This window comes from Salmo salar, chromosome 12, assembly GCF_965601325.2.
Source record: "Salmo salar chromosome 12, fSalSal1, whole genome shotgun sequence".
Classification (NCBI taxonomy): domain Eukaryota; kingdom Metazoa; phylum Chordata; class Actinopteri; order Salmoniformes; family Salmonidae; genus Salmo; species Salmo salar.
The window spans coordinates 20,283,549-20,298,836 of NC_138302.1; the positions used below are offsets into that span (position 1 = coordinate 20,283,549).

At 44.7% G+C, this 15,288-nt stretch overlaps 1 pseudogene across 1 annotated transcript; it reads left to right on the plus strand.

The window, feature by feature from the left end:
- Positions 1 to 63: 63 nt before the first annotated feature.
- On the plus strand, positions 64 to 4,884 carry LOC106564399 (uncharacterized; annotated as a pseudogene). Its single transcript, XR_014379651.1, has 3 exons — positions 64 to 207; positions 1,095 to 1,254; positions 2,665 to 4,884. The product of XR_014379651.1 is annotated as an uncharacterized LOC106564399 (transcript).
- Positions 4,885 to 15,288: the final 10,404 nt, after the last annotated feature.

A 15,288-nucleotide genomic window follows, 5' to 3' on the forward strand; every position in this document is an offset into this window, starting at 1 on the left:
TTGTTTGAACTTAATTCCGTTTTGATATTTAAATAGAGGTTTGATTGCTCTGGTCTAGGGACGCATCATTTGCAGCCTTGGGAATCGAATTTTCTCTCCGCAACTCCTTAGTCATGATCTCTGCACTACAACAAAGTAGTCTAACTGTACTGTAGACTACAACATTTCATTCCATACAAAGAAACAATAGCTTCCACAATGGATCGGGTAAGTCTGGCTTTAACAGTATACTGCTTTCAACAGTATAGGCCTAGTTTTAATCGTCTTTGATCCTTCACATTCTTGTGTTGGGTTTAAACGTCTCGACCAAAAAAACATGACGGTAAAACTTGTTGTGATTTTTTTTCTTCTTCTTCAAAGTAGCCTGCTACTATATCATGTTTAGGAATCTGTGATAATGAACTAATTATCTCTCCTTCCTCCACAAAGTGTTCACATTCCTTTCGAACACGTTATCCATTATTGTACCAGATACTCAAGTGGCCGTTCTAACATAGAAAATAAATGTCTTCAAAAATGGAAGGCAATCGGTAAAGAGGCAAGATCAGGTGGGACCATTATAGCCAATGAGAGGGCAGACATGCGTGTTTCCACTAGTTTCCACAGCCACAAACGTCTATATCGCATTTTGATTTATTTAAGGTTAGGCATAAAGCTAGAAGTGTTGTTAGGGTGAAAATCACATGTTAATAAGATACATTGTAGAAATGGGCGTGGTTTATGGCTTTGTTTGCGGTAACTATTGAAGTCCAGGCACTATTTCCATATGAAGTTTCGTACTTTTATCAATAAACTCCTAGCAACCTAATCGTTACGAAATGTATATTAGATCAAATAAGGCAGAAGACAGATTTTGGGCCCAGTTATCCCTCTCTCTACATCGCTGTTTGAAGGGAAATGACTGGTATGAGATAAATGGTGGAAACTAGCCCATGCCTCCACCAACCCAATGCTCTTAGATTTGTGGGTTGGAGTGAAGATTGAACATTTGAGGAAAAAAGGAGATGTTCGAGGAATGCACCCAAATCAGAGGTTTAGACTGAATTAATACAATATTTGGTTTAATGTTAATCTATGTTGAATACTTCCAACAGGACAAAGCTAGCCCGTCCCTCTCCATCCTCCCGGAGTCCCCAGATCATTCGCCTCCCTGTACTTTACTGCTGGGTCTGGTCGTCTGCAGGAAAACACCAGGGCAGAGTGGAACTGAGAGAGGAAAAGGAGAAGAGGAACATGGAGATTTGATTTCATTAAGTAAGAACCATGATGTGTGGATTAGATTACAGTCTGCTTCTGTGACAATTTAATTGATGAAAATATCTTGTCGTGCCACCCAATTTTAAGAAGTGTACCAAAAAAAGTTTGATTTCACGTAATTTTAACATTCTGTCATAAAGATCACGTGTTCAACTTAATAAAACAAATGTTTTGCCATCTCAAGAGGTTAAATGAAATATAAATCCTATAGTAAGAGCCAATGTGCTAAATAAAGTAACAGGGTTGACCGTAACAGGGGACTAGTGAAAACAACAAAAACATTACATTGGTAAAATAGTCCTTTAAATCAGCCATGAATCTGCTTGTGACAGGGGGAATGGAAGCTAGTATTGTGCAAAAGGGAGTGGTAATTGAATGCAATCTTAACAAAAAAAGTTATTGTTTAAACATTTCTAGCATGTCTGTGTCTGGGTAGAAGGGTTGAGATGCTCAGTTTTCCACCACAAAACAGAATTTACAAAAAGACTAGAACCAGATCACCTGCTTTTACTCTATGATTTGACTATTAGATGTTCAATGTTTCTTATGCAACAATTATTTTAACTGATTATGGCAGTAGGCCGTTACTCTGCTTATCTTAATTGGTGTAAGGTCATAACTGAAGTAAGCATACGCCTTTAAAAACACCTGGTTTTCTGAACAATCTGTAGAATGATTAGGACATGTAAACACTTTAATCAGAGTTATAGAGGTGTATTTAATCTGTGCATGTGCTAACACAAGCAGCGCAAGCTTCATTCTTTTGCTCGAGTGCAGTGAGTTCAGGAAAAACTGAAAGTATACAGCTTAGAAATAGTTTTCACATACACACTTTATTTGTCCAAACTTAGAATCAAATATGCTTAAAAATAACATGATCGCTGTTATAGAACCTTTTATTTTGATAGCCAATTTTTTAAATGTATCATAGTCCCATCAGGTAGCCTGATTTCAGATGTGTCCATGTAAACAGGTTTTTTAGGGAAATTGTTCTTTCATAGCATGTCAACGTTTAAATCAAACTCTTATACTAATTGACTTCACAATAATCATATTATTCTGCGCTTGTAACTTTACTCAATGATGGTAAAACTTGGAATAATTATTTTATTAGGTGGGTTAAAATCTTTCTAGAAGTTAAATAGGGTTGACGGAGGGACCTGTCAAATTGCTGAATGGTGTAACTTCAGAAAGTTTTTATTCAAATACAAATCTGATTAATTGAATTCTCCATGTGTTCTGTATTAAATGGCACTTTATTTAAAATAATAACAGTTCAATATTAGAATACAATTATTAAAGGAAAAATGTAAAACGGACCCAAAAGGCATTTATTTCATGGAAGGATCCATCTGTTTATGGATCCATATTTGCAAAACGTAATTATTCAATGTCTTTTTTTCACAGGGGACATCCCAAATCGTTGCTCTCTCAGTGGAAGGAGCTTATCATCTGTGGAACCTCAACAACATCATGATGCTGACAAGAAAGAGAAGACTCTCTCCAGATCAGAACACTTCAAGAAACACCGGCAGAGACGAATAGGGAAGAAACCTCACCACTGCTGTTCTGACTGTGGGAAGAGTTTTGCTAAACAGATGGAAATGTTGATTGATGACCCGATTCACAATAGAGAGAAACCGTACCACTGCTCTCACTGTGGGAAGAGTTTAGCTGCATCTAAAATCTTAAAATCTCATCAGAGAATTCATACAGGGGAGAGGACTTACACCTGCTTTGATTGTGGGAAATACTTCAGTCGTTCAGGAGACCTGACTGCACACCAACGCATACACACAGGAGAGAAGCCTTATAGCTGTGATCAGTGTGGGAAGAGCTTCAATCATTCAGGATCCCTAACTAAACACGAACGCATACACACAGGAGAGAAGCCTTATAGCTGTGATCAGTGTGGGAAGAGCTTCAATCAATCAGGATCCCTGACTACACACCAATGCATACACACAGGAGAGAGACATTATAGCTGTGATCAGTGTGGGAAGAGCTTCCGTCATTCAGGATCCCTGACTACACACCAACGCATACACACAGGAGAGAAACCTTATAGCTGTGATCAGTGTGGGAAGAGCTTCAATCATTCAGGATCCCTGACTAAACACCAACGCATACACACAGGAGAGAAGCCTTATAGCTGTGATCAGTGTGGGAAGAGCTTCAATCATTCAGGATCCCTGACTACACACCAATGCATACACACAGGAGAGAAGCCTTATCGCTGTGATCAGTGTGGGAAGACCTTCCGTCATTCAGGATCCCTGACTACACACCAACGCATGCACACAGGAGAGAAGCCTTATGGCTGTGATCAGTGTGGGATGAGCTTCAATCATTCAGGAAACCTGACTACACACCAACGCATACACACAGGAGAGAAGCCTTATAGCTGTGATCAGTGTGGGAAAAGTTTCAGTCGATCAGGAGCCCTGACTACACACCAACGCATACACACAGGAGAGAAGCCTTATAGCTGTGATCAGTGTGGGAAGAGCTTCAATCAATCAGGAGCCCTGACTACACACCAACGCATACACACAGGAGAGAAGCCTTATAGCTGTGATCAGTGTGGGAAGAGCTTCAATCATTCAGGAGCCCTGACTACACACCAACGCATACACACAGGAGAGAAGCCTTATAGCTGTGATCAGTGTGGGAGGAGCTTCAATCATTCAGGATCCCTGTCTACACACCAATGCATACACACAGGAGAGAAGCCTTATAGCTGTGATCAGTGTGGGAAGAGCTTCAGTCAATCAGGAGCCCTGACTGCACACCAACGCATACACACAGGAGAGAAGCCTTATAGCTGTGATCAGTGTGGGAAGAGCTTCAATCGATCAGGAGACCTGACTGCACACCAGCGCATACACACAGGAGAGAAGCCTTATAGCTGTGATCATTGTGGGAAGAGCTTCAATCGATCAGGAGCCCTGACTACACACCAACGCATACACACAGGAGAGAAGCCTTATAGCTGTGATCAGTGTGGGAAGAGCTTCAATCAATCAGGAGACCTGACTGCACACCAACGCATACACACAGGAGAGAAACCTTATAGCTGTGATCAGTGTGGGAAGAGCTTCAATCATTCAGGATCCCTGACTAAACACCAACGCATACACACAGGAGAGAAGCCTTATAGCTGTGATCAGTGTGGGAAGAGTTTCAATCATTCAGGATCCCTGACTAAACACCAACGCATACACACAGGAGAGAAGCCTTATAGCTGTGATCAGTGTGGGAAGAGCTTTGCTCTATCCGGAAACCTGACTACACACCAACGCATACACACAGGAGAGAAGCCTTATAGCTGTGATCAGTGCGGGAAGAGTTTCAGGAAGATAGAATACTTGACTATACACCAGCGCATACACACAGGAGAGAAGCCTTACAGCTGTGATCAGTGTGGGAAGAGTTTTTCTCAGAATTCCACCCTGACTACACACCAGATCACACACACAGGAGAGACACCTTACTCCTGTCTATGTGGAAAGAGCTTTGCTCGTTCAGGGTCTCTGAAAAAACACCAGAAAGCACAAACATGTAATATTTTATGTCCGTCCTCTCCGGCACTGGTTCCAGATCCCTAAATAAAGTTTCAATGGAAAACATCTTGTCATGAGTCATCCATCTCCCATTCTCTAACAGTTTACTAAGTCTGACTACCATGGTAACCAGTGTAGCATAATATGCAGCTCTGGATCCGTATGTATTAAGCGTCTTGGAGTAGGAGTGCTGATGTGGGGTGGGGGTATCTTATTTCATTAATTCCTATTATCCATTAAATATATGTTTTTAAAATCTCTATTTTTATAAGGATCACAGGCCTTTTGTATAAAGATGTTCACATATTTATTGTAAAACCCTTCACCAGGTTTTAGTGTAGCTGATGGGACATATGGAAGTACAGAAGACATAGGACTATTACTGTGGTCAAATTATGTTGTTGCATTTATTTTAAAGGATTTTATTTGTGATATCTTTGAACTTTCCTTATTGTATATTAAGTGTGGTCCAGAAAGATGTTCACACATTTTATTGTGAATCGAATGATGTGTTGGTTGTTAGGAAGAGGCATCATGAGGGCAGGAAGCCAGCTCTGCCCATCAGTACTTATAGGTCATGTCAACCACAGACCTCACACTCTTCTGTTTTCTCACGGCCAGTAAGGTCTCCTACCAAACTCCTCTCTTCACACTGGAAATACACTTGATAATATCTTGTACCTTACCATTGGTGATTTGTTACGCAGAACGAATGCTTGCATGTAAATGTCATTGTAAAACATATCTGGAATGTGGTTTCATGTTTTCTTGTTTTGTTTTACATTGCTGATTGCATTTACACTTTTTTTTTTAAATATGTATTTTTTAAATGTTTAGCTGAATTATGTTGAATTGACCAATTAGTTGTTGCCCTGTGTCCCAACACTCAATGTTGTAGTCATGGTACTGAGATTAAAACAGGTTTAAAACATTCAACAGAGAAACACGTGTCTTACAGTGCTACACATCTGTTACAATAAGTGTTGTTTCCTGCTTAATGTAATTATCAGGTGTAGTTATTCACCAGTTATAAAGTGTGTTTGTTGTTTCTATGGCTGCAAGGAGGGAGATGCAACAATAGTTATGAGAACAACTGGACTCAAATAGAACTCTGTTCCAAGTTGCTGTCAGGTTAAAGTAGACAATAGCAGACAACCGGATACTTTTGGAAAGGGGTGTTGTTGAACGTTTTCTTGGGGTTTACTCAACCTGTATAGATTAGGTAAAATCTTATCCAGGAACTTTCTGAAATAAGATTAGCCTGGGGCAGCAGGTAGCCTAGTGGTTAGAGCGTTGGGAAAGTAACTGAATGGTTGCTAAATCGAATCCCGAGCTGACAAGGTAAACATCTGTAGTTCTGCCCTTGAACAAGGCAGTTATCCCACTGTTCCTAGGCCGTCATTGTAAATAAAAATGTGTTCTTATCTGACTTGCGTAGTTAAATAAAGATGTGAGATGTTATGCTGTCATAACGTAATTGCGCTTGAATATCTAAATAGATGTTTGATTGCTCTGGTCTAGGGGTTCATCAGTTGCAGCCTTGAGACTGGAATTCTATCACGGCAACCCCCTAATCCTTATCTGAACTCTGTGACAACAAAGTAACTGTACTGTAGCCTACACATTTCTAGTCTTAGTAAGAAACACTGAAGAAAACAATAGCTTCCACGATGGATCCGGTAAGTCTGGTTTTCATTTAACAGTATAGGCCTGCTGTGTTGTATCAATGTCTAGGTGTAGTTTATCATCTTTGATCCTCCACATTCCTTTGTTCGGTTTAAATTGCTGGACAAAAATAAACATGATTGTAAAACTTGTTAGGATATTTTTTCCGTCAGAAAATTTGTGTACATCTATATCATGTCATCTGTCATATTACCTAATGTATCTCTACTTCCTCCCAAACTGTGCACTTGTTCACCTCCACTGATTTGAAAATCTAATTATCCATTATATGACCAGATACTCACTCTGACAGTGAAAATGCATATTCTTCTTTGGGGTTTATCGGTGGTTGGCATCCAACTTCATGGTACATTACACCACCTAATGTACTAGAGTGTGGGCCAGCAACAGGGATCGAGGAACTAAATCCTATCTGCCAGCCAGCCAGTTTCTCTTAAAAGTAGAAATATTTGCGACTGTATCTAACAATGTTCTTCTTATTAAACTCAATTCCTGCTCACACGCTGGAGAGAATCCCTACTCCTGTCTTTGTGGTGTGAGAGAAATTCAATAAGAAGAGAGACTTTTCAAACAACATTTTTATTATAAGATTTGCAAAAATGAAGCTATCAACCATCACTAACAATAGTCAGTGTTGAAAGCTCAATGAACAGAGCTGTCTTTCACCTTTTGTTGAAAGTACATCCTTTTATATTTGACAGTTAGCAGATGTGCAGATACAGGCACTGGAAACAGAGTTGTAAGAAGTAATTTAGCTCGTCTGTGTAGATCAAGATGGCTGATATCGGCACCACTCTGTCCATTTTCCAGCCCCTAGGGGGTACTCGGGTGAAGCTAATGAGAAATAAAACTTTTCTTAAGTGGACTGGGGAAGAGGAAGAAAAATGAACAAAGAATGCTATAAATGGCTGTTACACTGTGCTGACAGTAACTTTCACGTAGGTGTTTATATGAGCTCATAAAAAAGGTAACAACAATTCAGGTAAGTGATAATTGTATCTAGGCAGATTACCATGTTCATTTTTTTAAATATCTATATTTTTAACCTTTATTTAACTAGGAAAGTCAGTTAAAAACAAATTCTTATGTACAATGGCGGCCTACCCCGGCCAAACCTGGGCCAATTGTGTGCCGCCCTATGGGACTCGGCCGGATGTGATGCAGTGTAACGGCTGTCTTCATAAATGAACCAAGGCGCAGCAGGTATGTGAATACTCATCTTTAATTACCCAACAAAAGGAGTAAAGCATCCACAGGAAACAATAAACACGACAGCAGCAACAGTTTGCAGGCTAAAACACGCAGTGCAAAACAACCACCCACAACCCCAAAGAAAAACACACACACCTATATAGGACTTCCAATCAAAGGCAACTCAACACACCTGCCTTCAATTGGAAGTCCCAATCAACAATACAAACATTCCCCATACACAAAACTGCCACGTCCTGACCCCAAAACTAAAACAATAGCTCCATCTGCTGGTCAGGACGTGACAGTACCCCCCCCCCCCCCCCCCCCCTTTAGGTGCAGATCCCGGAATGCTGCTACTAATAGAAAACACCAACAAAAAACCCATAAACAATAACCCCTAAACAATAAGGGAGGGAAGGGAGGGTGGCTGCCGTCACCGACGGCACTGTGCTACACCCTCCCTCCCCAGCCCACCTATCCTGGAGGTGGCTCAGGTGCAGGACGTGGACCTCGCTCCACCTTCGGCGTCGCCCACTTTGGTGGCGCCGATAGCTGCGCCGGGCAGACGGGCCACTCGGGCTGACCCTGGCAGACGGACCACTCTGGCTGGGTCGGAGGACATGCGGGCCACTCTGGCTGGGTCGGAGGACATGCGGGCCACTCTGGCTGGGTCGGAGGACATGCGGGCCACTCTGGCTGGGTCGGAGGACATGCGGGCCACTCTGGCTGGGTCGGCGGACAGGCGGGCCACTCGTGCTGGGTCGGCGGACAGGCGGGCCACTCGGGCTGGGCCGGAAGGCATGCGGGCCACTCGGGCTGGGACGGAAGGCATGCGGGCCACCCCGGGCTGGGCCGGAAGGCATGCGGGCCACTCGGGCTGGGCCGGAGGGCAGGAGGGCCACTCGGGCTGGGCCGGAGGGCAGGAGGGCCACTCGGGCTGGACCGGAGGGCAGGAGGGCCACTCGGGCTGGACCGGAGGGCAGGAGGGCCACTCGGGCTGGGCCGGAGGGCAGGAGGGCCACTCGGGCTGGGCCGGAGGGCACGAGGGCCACTCGGGCTGGGCCGGAGGGCAGGAGGGCCACTCGGGCTGGGCCGGAGGACGGCAGGGCCACTCGGGCTGGGCCGGAGGACGGCAGGGCCACTCGGGCTGGGCCAGAGGGCAGGCAGTGCACCCTGGCAGATCCGGGCAGTCTGGCCGCTCCGGCAGATCCGGGCAGTCTGGCCGCTCCGGCGGATCCGGGCAGTCTGGCCGCTCCAGCGGTTCCGGACTGGCGGGCGGCTCCGGCGACTCCTGACTGGCGGGCGGCTCCGGCGACTCCTGACTGGCGGGCGGCTCCGGCGACTCCTGACTGGCGGGCGGCTCCGGCGACTCCTGACTGGCGGGCGGCTCCGGCGACTCCTGACTGGCGGGCGGCTCCCGGCGACTGTTGACTGGCGGGCGGCTCCCGGCGACTGTTGACTGGCGGGCGGCGACTGTTGACTGGCGGGCGGCGACTGTTGACTGGCGGGCGGCGACTGTTGACTGGCGGGCGGCGACTGTTGACTGGCGGGCGGCTCCGGCGACTGTTGACTGGCGGGCGGCTCCGGCGACTGTTGACTGGCGGGCGGCTCCGGCGACTGTTGACTGGCGGGCGGCTCCGGCGACTGTTGACTGGCGGGCGGCTCCGGCGACTGTTGACTGGCGGGCGGCTCCGGCGACTGTTGACTGGCGGGCGGCTCCGGCGACTGTTGACTGGCGGGCGGCTCCGGTGACTGTTGACTGGCGAGGCTGGGCTGACACACTAGTCTCCTGATGCATGGGGCTGGTATTGGACGTGCCAGCCTGGAGACACGCACCTCCATGCTAGTGCGTCTAGCGGGAAACACCAGACCGAAAGGGCGCACTGGCGGTCTTGATTGCAGGGTTGGCATCACCCCTTCCGGCTCGATGCTCACCTTGCCCTGGAACCTGCGGGGCGCTGGTACTGGGCGAACTGGGCTGTGCGTCCGTATAGGCGAGATGGTGCGTACCTCAGCGTAACATGGCGCCCTCCACCTCATACGCACCTCCCTGTAGTCACGGGTAGCTGGCTTACGGCTCTTCCCTGGCCTGGCCAAGCTACCCGTGTGCCCCCCAAAAAAATTATTGGGGGTGCCTCTCGGGTTTCCTACCCAACCGTGTTCCAGCATAACGTTCCCGTTGGTTCCTCTGTCCAGCTGCCTCCACTCTCCTGAGTGCCTCCACCTGTTCCCATGGGAGGCGATCCCTTCCGGCCAGGATCTCTTCCCAGGTGTAGGCTCCCTTGCCGTCCAGGACGTCCTCCCATGTCCATTCCTCCCTTTTCTTCTCCTGTGGCTTCCTCCTCTTCTGCTGCTTGGTCCTGGTTTGGTGGGTGGTTCTGTAACTTCTGTCTTCATAAATGAACCAAGGCGCAGCAGGTATGTGAATACTCATCTTTAATTACCCAACAAAAGGAGTAAAGCATCCACAGGAAACAATAAACACGACAGCAGCAACAGTTTGCAGGCTAAAACACGCAGTGCAAAACAACCACCCACAACCCCAAAGAAAAACACACACACCTATATAGGACTTCCAATCAAAGGCAACTCAACACACCTGCCTTCAATTGGAAGTCCCAATTAACAATACAAACATTCCCCAAACACAAAACTGCCATGTCCTGACCCCAAAACTAAAACAATAGCTCCATCTGCTGGTCAGGACGTGACATGCAGCCTGGATTCAAACCAGAGACTACAATAACGACTCTTACACTGAGATGCAGTGCCTTAGATCGCTACGCCACTCAGGGGCAATCTATTACACCATCCATCCACCAGACTAGAATAGACCTACACATAGTCTGTGTCTGAAATGGCATCCTATTCCCTAAATACTGCCAGGTGACATTTCAGATGCAGCCATCCTCTCTAACAGTTAAAAGCCAAACAAATGATGTCAGGAACTCCAAATGTCATTAAGTCACTATTGGGGATTGTCAATGCAATGACATCTCACAAATCATCATCGCCATGGGGATGCTCCATGACATCATTTATTTGGATGGTTGAAGTGTTGTAAAGCAGTGGGCGGGAAAACACTACACTCTTAGAAAAAAAGGTGCTATCTAGAACCTTAAAGGGTTCTTCGGCTGTTCTCATAGGAGAACCCTTTGAAGAACCCTTTTGAGTTTCAGGTAGAACCTCTGGTTCAAGGTAGAACTCTTTAGGGTTCCATGTAGAACCCTTTCTACAGACCAGGTGCTTTCAGAAACTGTACCCGTCACATTAGGAAACTGTTGCATTGAACATTTATGAGAATGGTGGGCAGAATTTTCTGGACATACCTACCTTAAATAATACTTTTCAGATCAGTTTGATAAAACACTTACTAAGAAGACCTACTTCTATGTGGAACTGTATCCCTCATCATGTCTTTTCTTCTTTTGGTGGCCTTAACTTCATGTTGGTTTGCAATTATAATATTGACAAAGTTCCAGTGAAGCTCCGCTTTTCATTGGCAGGTTTTCTAGTCATGGTCCTTCATTTAGAAGCGTAATTTCTCCCCACAATATATTATATCTGGAATAATCAGCACATATTGTATAACAATAAATCTCTGTTTTTAGAATATTGGTTCAGAAATAATATCCTCTTGGTGAGACAACTTGCAGAGGGTCTTTTACTTCATTATGACTCATTCTTATCACTTTACAAGATCCCTATAACGCCTAAAGAGTTTGCAATGGTTTTAGTCTCCATTCCCTCAGGTGTTGCTTTATTATTCAGGAACATGTTAAGACCCTCAGAACCTACCTTTGATTACCGCTGTTGACTCAACAGTAGTAAAGATTTGTTTTTGTTTTGGTCCGTTCGACAACAGAGCGGTACTTGCCTTGTATCAACAAGATTTTGTATCTATGTACCTTATGTTATGCCTTACTGGAATCGTTTTATTGATAATATCTGTTGTCTCACACATACGTACTTACTAACACAATTAAGGAAGTTTATTATATAATTATTCGTTCATATTACCCTGCCAACCACTACATGAAGAAGTACAAAAAATAGATACATTCAAATTCTACCTTTTGAAATGACCACCCAGAAACAGTGTTGAATTTTTTTTAATGGTATTCATGTAAAGAATCTGTGGCAAGTCATCAGTAGATTTATAATGGAACAAATTCATGAAGATTTGACACTATTAAGGAGAGACGTACTGCATGAATTCTTTACCTACGATTGAAATAATTTGGATGGATATTTTTCTTTTTCGTTCACTCGCCGTAAAGTAGGTGGCGGCAATACGCCAATAGGTGTAGTCTGCCATAAAATCCAAAAGAAGAACAAGACAACAGCAAATTGTTGACGCGGACATCTAGCGGCAAACAGTTCAAAACATACAAAGAAACAGTAGCTTCCCCAATGGATCGGGTAAGTCTGGTTTTAACATTATATGCCTGCTCTGTTGTATAAAATGTCTAGGCCTAGTTTTCATCATATTTGATCCTTCAAATTTCTGTGTTCTGTTTAGTTATGTTTGGGGCGGCAGGTAGCCTAGTGGTTAGAGCGAGTTAACCATTAGTATATGTGTAATCAGAACCAATGCAAGCTCAGTCAGTACAGGCTTAACCATTCTGGGTCATGCCTGGTCTTGTGAATGCTATTGGACATGCACATTAGTTAATCATTGATAGGCACCAGTAGACATGCACCTTTATTAGGAATATATGTATGTATGGGGGTGGCAGGTAGTCTAGTGGTTAGAGCATTGGGCCAGTAACCGAAAGGTTGCTGGATCGAATCCCCGAGCTGACAGGTAAAAAATCTGTCATTCTGCACCAGAACAAGGCCGTCATTGTAAATAAAAATGTATTCCTAACTGACTTGCCTGGTAAAAAATATATATATTTTTTGTATTAGTACTATGGTGACGCCACCAATATAATCTAAGATGGGCGTAAATAAAACAATATAATCTAAGATGGGCGTAAATAAGTCAGAAGTGAGACAAAAAGATAATGCTGGTGAAATGCCAAAGGGTATAAATAATTTACATTAATAGGAGTGACTATGTATGTTATGTAAGGATGAAACTGTATAAAAGGAGTGTGCTGAGACTGGCAAAGTCAGATGATCCTTGGACCAGCTTGGCTTTGTAATAAAGTCTATTTAAATTTAAAGTTCCGGTATCTGAGAAATATTTCTGAACCAATATTTCCACGACACTAGCTAGATTAGATTAGCTTACTAGGTACAATATTAGCTTTTTCTTAAGGGGTGGATCTGCTTAATATTGCGGAATGATTGTTTCTTCCATCAATGCAATTGTCTGCATCATTTCCAATCCCCCATATATTTTTGGGGTAAATATATACACTGCTCAAAAAAATAAAGGGAACACTTAAACAACATAATGTAACTCCAAGTCAATCACACTTCTGTGAAATTAAACTGTCCACTTAGGAAGCAACACTGATTGACAATAAATTTCACATGCTGTTGTGCAAATGACATAGACAACAGGTGGAAATTATAGGCAATAAGCAAGACACCCCCAATAAAGGAGTGGTTCTGCAGGTGGTAACCACAGACCACTTCTCAGTTCCTATGCTTCCTGGCTGATGTTGTGGTCACTTTTGAATGCTGGCGGTGCTTTCACTCAAGTGGTAGCATGAGACGGAGTCTACAACCCACACAAGTGGCTCAGGTAGTGCAGCTCATCCAGGATGGCACATCAATGCGAGCTGTGGCAAGAAGGTTTGCTGTGTCTGTCAGCGTAGTGTCCAGAGCATGGAGGCGCTACCAGGAGACAGGCCAGTACATCAGGAGACGTGGAGGAGGCCGTAGGAGGGCAACAACCCAGCAGCAGGACCGCTACCTCCGCCTTTGTGCAAGGAGGAGCAGGAGGAGCACTGCCAGAGCCCTGCAAAATGACCTCCAGCAGGCCACAAATGTGCATGTGTCTGCTCAAACGGTCAGAAACAGACTCCATGAGGGTGGTATGAGGGCCCGACGTCCACAGGTGGGGGTTGTGCTTACAGCCCAACACCGTGCAGGACGTTTGGCATTTGCCAGAGAACACCAAGATTGGCAAATTCGCCACTGGCGCCCTGTGCTCTTCACAGATGAAAGCAGGTTCACACTGAGCACATGTGATAGACGTGACAGTCTGGAGACGCCGTGGAGAACGTTCTGCTGCCTGCAATATCCTCAAGCATGACCGGTTTGGCGGTGGGTCAGTCATGGTATAGGGTGGCATTTCTTTGGGGGGCCGCACAGCCCTCTGTGTGCTCGCCAGAGGTAGCCTGACTGCCATTAGGTACCGAGATGAGATCCTCAGACCCCTTGTGAGACCATATGCTGGTGCGGTTGGCCCTGGGTTCCTCCTAATGCAAGACAATGCTAGACCTCATGTGGCTGGAGTGTGTCAGCAGTTCCTGCAAGAGGAAGACATTGATGCTATGGACTGGCCCGCCCGTTCCCCAGACCTGAATCCAATTGAGCACATCTGGGACATCATGTCTCGCTCCATCCACCAATGCCACGTTGCACCACAGACTGTCCAGGAGTTGGCGGATGCTTTAGTCCAGGTCTGGGAGGAGATCCCTCAGGAGACCATCCGCCACCTCATCAGGAGCATGCCCAGGCATTGTAGGGAGGTCATACAGGCACGTGGAGGCCACACACACTACTGAGCCTCATTTTGACTTGTTTTAAGGACATTACATCAAAGTTGGATCAGCCTGTAGTGTGGTTTTCCACTTTAATTTTGAGTATGACTCCAAATCCAGACCTCCATGGGTTGATAAATTGGATTTCCATGGATTATTTTTGTGTGATTTTGTTGTCAGCACATTCAACTATGTAAAGAAAAAAGTATTTAATAAGATGATTTATTTCATTCAGATCTAGGATGTGTTGTTTAAGTGTTCCCTTTATTTTTTTGAGCAGTGTATTAACACGCACACACACACACACACCAGTAGAGAACTCCACCCAGCTTTAGGCGGCTGTATTTTTCCACAGTACCCAGACCACCTATCTCCTTATCTTTTGCCAGCCTAACTGTTCCCAGGCCGTTGTTTCTCTCCCTAACTTAAGGAGGCCTCTTCTCCTGTTCCTTTCCCAAGGTCGTCTTATCAACTCTGCCCTGCTCATTTTGAAGTGGTACCAGTGTCTTACTCACACACAGTATTGCAATATAGTTTTTAACCCATTATTATAGCCTTATTTCGAATACATTTCAACAGGTTATAGGGTTTCTGAGTGAAATCATTTAGTCAAACCTTTAATCATATAATTTCCATTACAACTACGCCCAAGCATTACACTACAGCAGCAATCTTTGTGTGAGTTGACAAAATCATGAGGCAAATCAGGTTAAAAAAACAGCAGTTTGTCCTTTTTGTGTCTAAATATTTTATTAAACGAAATCTAATGTGCTGTGGCAAATGCTGCCTTGCCACAAGTTTTTTTTCAGCCGTGATGGAAATTCTGAAATGTGTTCTTGTCACGTCCTGACCAGCAAAGGGAGTAATTGTATTAGTTTTGGTCAGGATGTGGCAGAGGGTTTGTGTTTTTGTATGTATTTCTACGT